The sequence below is a fragment of the Nicotiana sylvestris genome, chromosome 1 (assembly GCF_000393655.2).
Source record: "Nicotiana sylvestris chromosome 1, ASM39365v2, whole genome shotgun sequence".
NCBI classification, from domain to species: Eukaryota; Viridiplantae; Streptophyta; class Magnoliopsida; order Solanales; family Solanaceae; genus Nicotiana; species Nicotiana sylvestris.
In genome coordinates this window covers 106,483,632-106,493,431 of record NC_091057.1, presented here as the reverse complement: position 1 = coordinate 106,493,431, position 9,800 = coordinate 106,483,632, and positions in this window count along the sequence as shown.

The window sequence follows — 9,800 nt, the reverse complement described above, 5'->3', positions numbered from 1 at the left end:
ATTTATCAAGTCGACTATACTAATTATAACAGGTAACAATCAGTCGTTCATATAAACAAATACATACAGGGACCTAAAGGGCTTCGGACAACTTTGGTCAATCACTGGGAACCTATATAGATTATTTATGCGACGACTATCCTAATCGGACATGTTTATCATAGGATACATTCAGAACACAAACAGAAAACAATTGACCAAATAAAAAGGTCTTTGACAGAGATGGAAGAAATTAGGAAAAATAACAGATAATAACAAACAATCACAACAAATCATGCTAACAACTCAATCAAAACTAAAACAAAGAAAAGAGAACACTTACTGGAAAAGTTTAAACCAAAATGACCCAAGTCCGACTTAGCTTTGATCATTTGAGGCCAAACAAACTTTAACCAGGGTGTTCTCACATGAGAACACCTTGATTAAGGTCTATTAGACCTCGAACCCCTGTTAAGGCCGGCCGGATTCCAAGGCTATTCGTGTTCTAGGTTTTGGATTTTCAGATCTGGCTTTTTAGGAGTTGTGGGTAGATTCGGACCAAACCAGGTATGGTTTGGTCACGAGGGAGGTCAGGGGAGTGTCTGGTATGAAGATGGTGAGGTTCGGCATAGATCGAGTTTCGTCTCGCATCTTCAAATCCATATTCGAGACGATGGGAGGTGATTCGAGGTACATGGTTAGTGAATTCGTGCTCAGGGTGGTTGGATGTTTCAGGGGTGTGAAGGGGGTGGTCACCGGCATTCGTGCCGCCGGGTTCTGGTGAATGGGAAATTAGGGCGGCTGCTAGGGTTTCGGGGGGGGGGTGTCAAGGCTTGGTGAAGAAGATGAGGAAAGGTGGGGTTCGGATAGGGGGCGTGGGGTGAAGGGTCAAGTTTATATACGTAAAGAGTAATTAGATCCTGGCCGTAGGATGCATCGAGATTGATGGCCAGGATCTTTTACTTAGAACGGAATGACACCGTTTGGCCTCGGTTGGGGGTTGGTTCGGACTGGTTCTTAGGTCGGGTTTGGAAACGGGTTACTGACAGAGAGCCTGGGCCGTTGGATTGGATTGGTTGGAACGACTGAGATGAGCCGTCCTTGAAACGACGTAGTCTTGGTATTGGACGACGTCGTTTCGATGACCTGCGGATGGGTCTTGGGTTGGCTGACTTGGACTGGTTTTGGGCCTTCAAAATTTTGAAATATCATAGGCCCAATCCGATTTCTTGCACTTTTTTTTTATTTTGTTTTCTAATTTTTGAAATACAACTAAATTAAAAATGAATTTGAAATACCCATTAATCAATACTTAACACAATTATTCACACACATATATATATAAAAACTTTTAAATATATAAAAACTTTTAAATGGTTAAATTACAACCTAGAAATGCATACATACTTTTTGTATTTTGTTTGATAATGATTAAATGCAAAATGGACCGACCCACAAATGACTAACAACACATGTCACGGAAAACTCGAAAAATTGTACAGCGAAGTCATTTGTCACTATTTTTTTATTTTCTTTTGGAGCGATTGTCCGTGAAGCAAAAATCACGTGCTTACAGCTGCCTCTCTTTGCACGAAGACACGAAGGGTTTCCGTGCAAAGATAAAGCGGGCGATTTTTGCTCGTCCGAGTACTCCGTGTGAAGCATTTTTGAAAAAGATTTGACCGAACCTTTGCTTCAAAGGTTTCCTACATATCCTGGGCTAAACAGGAATCAGGTCAATGTAGTTTGGGAAATTTTGGTAGCTGGGACTACCGTGTGATTGTAGTGCTCGCTGCTGTTGTGCGCTGTTGCATGCTGCTGTAGGATGCTACCACTCCGTGTTGCATGCTGCTGTAGGATCTCCCTGTTACATTGTTCTGAAAGGAAAAACAAGAAGATAAGCTAGACTATGGATCATGAGGTCTCATCTATCTTCAACTTGTTCTTGTTGCCTTGCTTTCTTGTCGGCTAACGTTTTCCTCTGATGCCTTTATTTTGTGAACTTGGGGGATGATACTGGTCCTTCGCCTTTTCTGAATGCCAGTTTTCATCCCTTCGCTTGCTCTGCTAGGAACATGGCTCTCTTCTTTAAGCCTTTCAATGGTTTCTTCGGTGGTATGGCTTTCTTCATCAAAATTGTTATGTTGGGCATGCTATAACGTTCCCAAACTGCCTCTTTTGAGACGCGTTCCTTCTTCCTTTTGAATCACGCGCTTGCCTTTGCAGCCTTCTGCTTCTTGGTGCTGGGGATTTTATTGTTTCCTGCTTGGGGATCTCTGTTGTAACCTTCCGCCTTCAGGTGGGGTTACTGATTCCAAAATCTAGAACTTAAATGTATTCCCGCATTATACTGGTGGGCGACCTAGAACTTAAATGTATTCCCGCATTATACTGGTGGGCGACCTAGAACTTAAATGTATTCCCGCATTATACTGGTGGGCGACCTAGGACTTAAATGTATTCCCGCATTATACTGGTGGGCGACCTAGAACTTAAATGTATTCCCGCATTATACTGGTGGGCGACCTAGAACTTAAATGTATTCCCGCATTATACTGGTGGGCGACCTAGAACTTAAATGTATTCCCGCATTATACTGGTGGGCGACCTAGAACTTAAATGTATTCCCGCATTATACTGGTGGGCGACCTAGAACTTAAATGTATTCCCGTATTATACTGGTGGGCGACCTAGAACTTAAAAGTATTCCCGCATTATACTGGTGGGCGACCTAGAACTTAAATGTATTCCCGCATTTTACTGGTGGGCGACCTAGAACTTAAATGTATTCCCGCATTATACTGGTGGGCGACCTAGAACTTAAATGTATTCCCGCATTATACTGGTGGGCGACCTAGAACTTAAATGTATTCCCGCATTATACTGGTGGGCGACCTAGAACTTAAATGTATTCCCGCATTATACTGGTGGGCGACCTAGAACTTAAATGTATTCCCGCATTATACTGGTGGGCGACCTAGAACTTAAATGTATTCCCGCATTATACTGGTGGGCGACCTAGAACTTAAATGTATTCCCGCATTATACTGGTGGGCGACCTAGGACTTAAATGTATTCCCGCATTATACTGGTGGGCGACCTAGGACTTAAATGTATTCCCGCATTATACTGGTGGGCGACCTAGAACTTAAATGTATTCCCGCATTATACTGGTGGGCGACCTAGAACTTAAATGTATTCCCGCATTATACTGGTGGGCGACCTAGAACTTAAATGTATTCCCGCATTATACTGGTGGGCGACCTAGAACTTAAATGTATTCCCGCATTATACTGGTGGGCGACCTAGAACTTAAATGTATTCCCGCATTATACTGGTGGGTGACCTAGAACTTAAATGTATTCCCGCATTATACTGGTGGGCGACCTAGAACTTAAATGTATTCCCGCATTATACTGGTGGGCGACCTAGAACTTAAATGTATTCCCGCATTATACTGGTGGGCGACCTAGAACTTAAATGTATTCCCGCATTATACTGGTGGACGACCTAGAACTTAAATGTATTCCCGCATTATACTGGTGGGCGACCTAGAACTTAAATGTATTCCCGCATTATACTGGTGGGCGATCTAGAACTTAAAAGTATTCCCGCATTATACTGGTGGGCGACCTAGAACTTAAATGAATTCCCGCATTATACTGGTGGGCGACCTAGAACTTAAATGTATTCCTGCATTTTACTGGTGGGCGACCTAGAACTTAAATGTATTCCCGCATTATACTGGTGGGCGACCTAGAACTTAAATGTATTCCCGCATTATACTGGTGGGCGACCTAGAACTTAAATGTATTTGAGATTGTTTCCCCGTTCTTCCGAGAAAATATTTGACGATCGGTAAAAAAATATTCTGCCCCGTTTTTTGGTGATTTCCCTGGCGTTGCGTCTTGCTGCCATTATCAATCCTTTGTTTTCCTGCAGCAGACAAAAGGATTTAGTTAGTTTCAATCATGGTGGTAGAAGGCACCTTTCTGGCGGATGATTTTTCTCTTTTCCCCTTTTCTTGCTCTACGCCTCCATAATTGGTCGGTGGACAAAATTGCTTGCTGGGGGTTTCTAGCCTGCTGGGGCTGGTTTTCAATTTATCCCCTTTCCTGCTCTTTAAGCACATGCTGTGGGAGTCTGTTTTTACTCTCGAAACCACTCCATTTAGGAGCTTACTTCCTCCAAAACTGCCAAGCATGATCATTGCATTGCCTGGGGCCGGCCTTTAAGACTGTTTGTGTTATCCTGCCTTGGATGAATTCCCCTTTGGTCTCTGGTAGTAAACTTTGAAAAATCCTTTTCAAGACAAATTTTAGGAAGAGAAATAAAAGATAGAAAAAGGAGAAGATCTTTCTGAAACAATATTTGGTGGGAGAAGAAACTCAGAAGAACTTATCTGGAGGACATGACTGGTCCCTGTGATCATGACGTGTACCATAGATTCCCGACCCAGTCTAGTTGTATCAATCGATTTGCCCGATGGTCTGACTTGCTGGGGATGATAAATGAGTGTCCATTTCGTTGCGAATGTGGTTGCTTTTTGTTGATCTGTCTTGTTGCCTCATAGTGCCCTTCGAGGGGTTTTCACTAATGAGACTCTCTCGTTTTATATCATCTCCCGGCGCCTTATGGTGCCTATGAAGGTTTTCACCGATAAGACTCTCATTTTATATCTCTCATCTTGCGTCGCCTTTCGGTGCCTGTGAAGGTTTTCACCGATAAGACTCTCTCATTTTATTTCTTCATTGAGGAATCGGGGTGTTGTCGATACGACCCTCTCTTCTGGAGATTCCTTTGACCACCCATCCATTCTCAGTCTTATGATCTCTTCTTTGTTGGGGATCGGTGTATTATTCTCGGCTTTATTTGCCTGACTTGGCATCTCTTGAATATTGATCGGGAGGTCTTTTGGACGTCGATGTTGGTTTTGGTGTGGGGCTAAAGAAAGGCTATCAAAAATGAAAATAATTTTGATGGGTGATCTGCTACAACTTGTGGAATCAAACCTTTGTTGGAACTTAAAACATAGCCTCTGCCCCAGTTTTCTTGCTTGGGAGAATTTTATTTTTTATACTTATGTTGAGCTATGTGCGTTACGCACACTGTGCCTATTATGCACACTATGTACATTATGCATCCTATATACACTATGATGCACACTATGACCGAGCCGTGAGGCGCCTACGTATCCTCTTTGAGGAATCAGGTCAAACGTAGTTCCCACGGTTTTGTATTTCTTATGATTTTATCTTCTTTTTTTCTTTTTCCTTCTTTTCATTTTTCTTTTTCTTTTCTTTTCTTTCTTTTTTCCTTTTTTTTTTTGCATCATGTCTTTTCCATTAGTGATTCCAAAAGAGGGGTATGAAAGAATAACTTAAGGCTCAAAAGGGGAAGCAAGGGTTAAAAGTGTTTGGATAGAAGAAAGAATTGCCTCCGTCATCTCATTATCCAATAAATGCCAAATACAAACAAACGAACCAATAATTGCCATAATTAAAGAAATTACGCATAATATCTCTTGACTGCATCAGAATTGATAGCCATGTCGACACATCTCCCCTCGATATCTGTCAAACACAAAGCACCGTTGGACAATACTCTGGTCACGATATAAGGCCCTTGCCAATTTGGGGCGAATTTGCCTTTTGCCTCGACCTGATGCGGGAGGATCTTCTTCAATACCTGCTGCCCTACTTCAAACTTCCTAGGGCGCACCTTCTTATTGTATGTTCTTGCCATTCTCTTCTGGTACAGCTGACCATGGCACACTGCCGCCAATCTTTTCTCATCTATCAAGCTCAACTGTTCCAATCGAGCTTTGACCCATTCCTCATCATCAATCCCGGCCTCAGCGACAATCCGGAGGGACGGAATTTTGACCTCTGCCGGTATTACAGCCTCAGTCCCGTACACCAACAAATAAAGAGTTGTACCTATGGAAGTCCGGACAGTAGTGCGGTAACCCAACAAAGCAAAGGGTAATCTCTCGTGCCATTGTCTGGATCCTTCCACCATCTTTCGCAGTATCTTCTTGATATTCTTATTGGCTGCTTCGACCGCTCCATTCGCCTTGGGACGATATGGGGTGGAATTGCGGTGGGTAATCTTGAATTGTTGGCATACCTCTCTCATCAGGCTGCTGTTAAGATTCGCACCGTTATCCGTGATGATCACTTTTGGGATTCCAAATCTGCAGATGATATGGGAGTGAACAAAGTCCACCACTGCCTTTTTGGTTACCGACTTGAAGGTTTTAGCCTCAACCCATTTGGTGAAGTAATCAATGGTCACTAGAATGAACCTATGACCGTTGGATGCTGCCGGCTCGATGGGCCCAATGACATCCATGCCCCATGCCACAAACGGCCAGGGTGCTGACATCGTATGTAACTCTGTTGGCGGAGAATGAATCAAATCTCCATGTATCTGGCACTGATGGCATTTCCTCACGAAAGTGATACAGTCGTGTTCCATGGTGAGCCAATAACACCCTGTTCGAAGGATCTTTCTTGCCAATACATATCCGCTCATGTGTGGCCCACAAACTCCAGCATGTACCTCTGCCATAACCGTCGTTGCTTGACTGGCATCTATGCATCTCAACAATCCCAAATCCGGGGTTCTTTTGTACAATACTCCTCCGCTAAGGAAGAAACCATTCGACAAATGCCGAAGGGCTCTTTTTTTGTCTCCAGTGGCCTGTTCTGGATATATCCCCATTCTGAGGTATTCCTTGATATCATGAAACCAGGGTTCGCCATCTGGCTCCTCTTCTATGGCATTACAGTAAGCGTGCTGATCACGGACCTGGATGTGCAGAGGATCAACATACATTTTGTCAGGGTGGTGCAGCATTGATGCTAAGGTGGCCAAGGCATCCGCAACCTCATTGTGAACTCTCGGGATATGTTTGAACTTCACCGATCGAAATCGCTTGCTCAGATCATGCAAGCATTGTCGGTATGGTATGAGCTTTAGATCTCGTGTTTCCCATTCGCCCTGAATTTGATGTACCAAGAGGTCCGAGTCTCCCAAGACCAAGACGTCTTGGACATCCATGTCAGCAGCCAAGCGCAGACCCAGAATGCAAGCTTCATACTCGGCCATATTATTGGTGCAATAGAAGCGTAGTTGAGCCGTAACAGGATAATGGCGTCCTGTTTCAGAAATGAGTACTGCTCCTATTCCAACCCCTTTTGCATTTGCAGCTCCGTCGAAGAAAAGCTTCCAACCCGGTTCCTCAGTTAATTCCATCTCATTTGTATGCATTACCTCTTCGTCGGGAAAGTACGTTCTTAAGGGCTCGTACTTTTCATCAACGGGATTCTCTGCCAAATGATCGGCCAGCGCCTGGGCTTTCATGGCTGTCCTCGTCACATAGACGATATCAAACTCTGTGAGCAGAATTTGCCATTTTGCTAACCTTCCCGTGGGCATAGGTTTCTGAAAGATATACTTCAATGGGTCCAAACGGGATATGAGATAAGTAGTATATGAAGACAGGTAGTGCTTCAACTTCTGAGCTACCCAAGTTAGGGCGCAACATGTTTTCTCGAGTTGAGTGTACTTGACCTCATGTACTGTGAATTTCTTGCTAAGATAGTAGATGGCCTGCTCCTTCCTTCCTGTGTCATCATGTTGCCCCAGCACACAACCAAATGAATTTTCCAGGACCGTCAGATAAAGAATTAAGGGCTTCCCTGGCTTGGGCGGGACCAATACGGGTGGATTAGATAGATACCCTTTGATTTGGTCGAAGGCCTCCTGACACTCTGCCGTCCAACCTACCGCAACATCCTTTCTCAGCAGCCGAAATATGGGCTCACAAGTTGCGGTGAGTTGAGCGATGAACCTGCTGATGTAATTGAGTCTACCCAGCAAACTCATTACCTCTGTTTTGTTCCTTGGCGGTGGCAAATATCGGATGGATTCAATTTTGGATGGGTCTAACTCAATCCCCCGTCGACTGACGATAAATCCTAGCAGCTTTCCTGATGGAACCCCGAATGCGCATTTGGCCGGGTTAAGCTTGATATCATACCTCCGGAGTCTTTGGAAAAATCTCCTTAGGTCTGCTACATGGTCCTCCTGACGCCAAGATTTGATGATCACATCATCGACGTACACCTCGATTTCTTTGTGTATCATGTCATGAAACACAGCAGTCATTGCTCGCATGTATGTTGCCCCGGCGTTCTTCAATCCGAACGGCATTACCCGATAGCAGTAGGTTCCCCATGGCGTAATAAACGCTGTCTTTTCCGCATCCTCCTCGTCCATTAGGATCTGATGATAACCCGCATAGCAATCCACAAAGGATCCGATCTCGCGCCCCGCGCAATTATCGATCAGGATATGAATGTTGGGTAACGAAAAATTGTCCTTGGGACTTGCTTTGTTGAGGTTGCGGTAGTCGACGCACACCCTGATTTTTCCATCCTTCTTTGGGACTGGTACCACATTTGCCAACCACTCGGGATATCGAGTGACCCGAATGACATTCGCCTGCAACTGCTTAATCACCTCTTCTTTGATCTTTACACTCATTTCTGTTTTAAATTTCCTTAGTTTTTGCTTGACCGGAGGGTATGCCGGGTTAGTGGGCAGTTTGTGAACCACTAAATTGGTGCTTAATCCAGGCATATCGTCATATGACCATGCAAAAACATCCTTGAATTCCGTGAGGGTTTGGATCAATTCTTCCCTGACATTCGGCTCAATGTGGATGCTAATTTTGATTTCTTGGACGTTATCAGCGTCAACTAGATTCACAGCCTCAGTGTCATTTAGGTTGGGTTTGGGTTTTTCCTCAAATTGGTACAGTTCTCGGTTTATCCCTTCGAAGGCTTCACCTTCGTCACATTCAGATTCATTGTCACAAACGTCCTCTTGCATCATTGAGTCAGATTCAGTTTGATTTATTAGACTAGGTCGAAGATCCGCTGTGCATGCCATGTCATTAGAACCAGTAAAAAGAGAACTGTTCAGAAAGAAAAAGAACAAAACAAAAATTAAAATAGGACAAAAAGAGAGAACTTTATTAAACTTGCGGGATAAAAGGGTTCACACTTTTACAAGACAAACGTAAAATTTGGATTACACCCTGGAATAATCCGAACAAAACAAACAAACAAAACATAAATCAAAGCCTACTACCAAGACTCCCCTCGGACCGGAAGAGGAGTAACAGTCCAATTGTTGGTTTTGGCCTCAGGCCCCACAAACTGTATCTCTGCTCTGCTGGAACCTTCTCCAGCTTCTACCATACTGACATCCGCGAATAGCCTCTCAAAACTCTGACTCAGGTCCTCATTTATACCGATCTATGGTCCTAGAATCTTTAGGACCGGTGACCCCTTGGCACTTGCTTTGACAAAAGACCTTGAGAGACGTGGCACTGGTTTAGGCAGAAACCAAACCCTCTTCCTCATTTTTCGCGCTTGCTTCCTATCTGCTGCGGTTGGTTTGAACCCCAATCCGAAAGTTTCCAGATTTTTAGGCAAGGTGACAGGTTGGACAATCCCCTGAAGCTCGGCTCCTAGGCCCTTTCCCGGCACAAATCCATTACCCAGCATTTCTGAGACCATCATGACTGTTGCGGCAGCTACCCTAGGGTGCGGGACAATTTCTCCTTCAGAAATTTTGTTGGTCGACCCTGTATCGAAAATCTGGTAGACCCAAGGACCTTTGTCATCAGCGATCTCTATGAAAGGTACAATGGCTCCGCCCGTGGTGTACGTTGTATCCTCGCCGTGTAATACGACCTCTTGTCTTTCCCACTCGAACTTCACCATCTGATGTAGGGTGGAGGACAC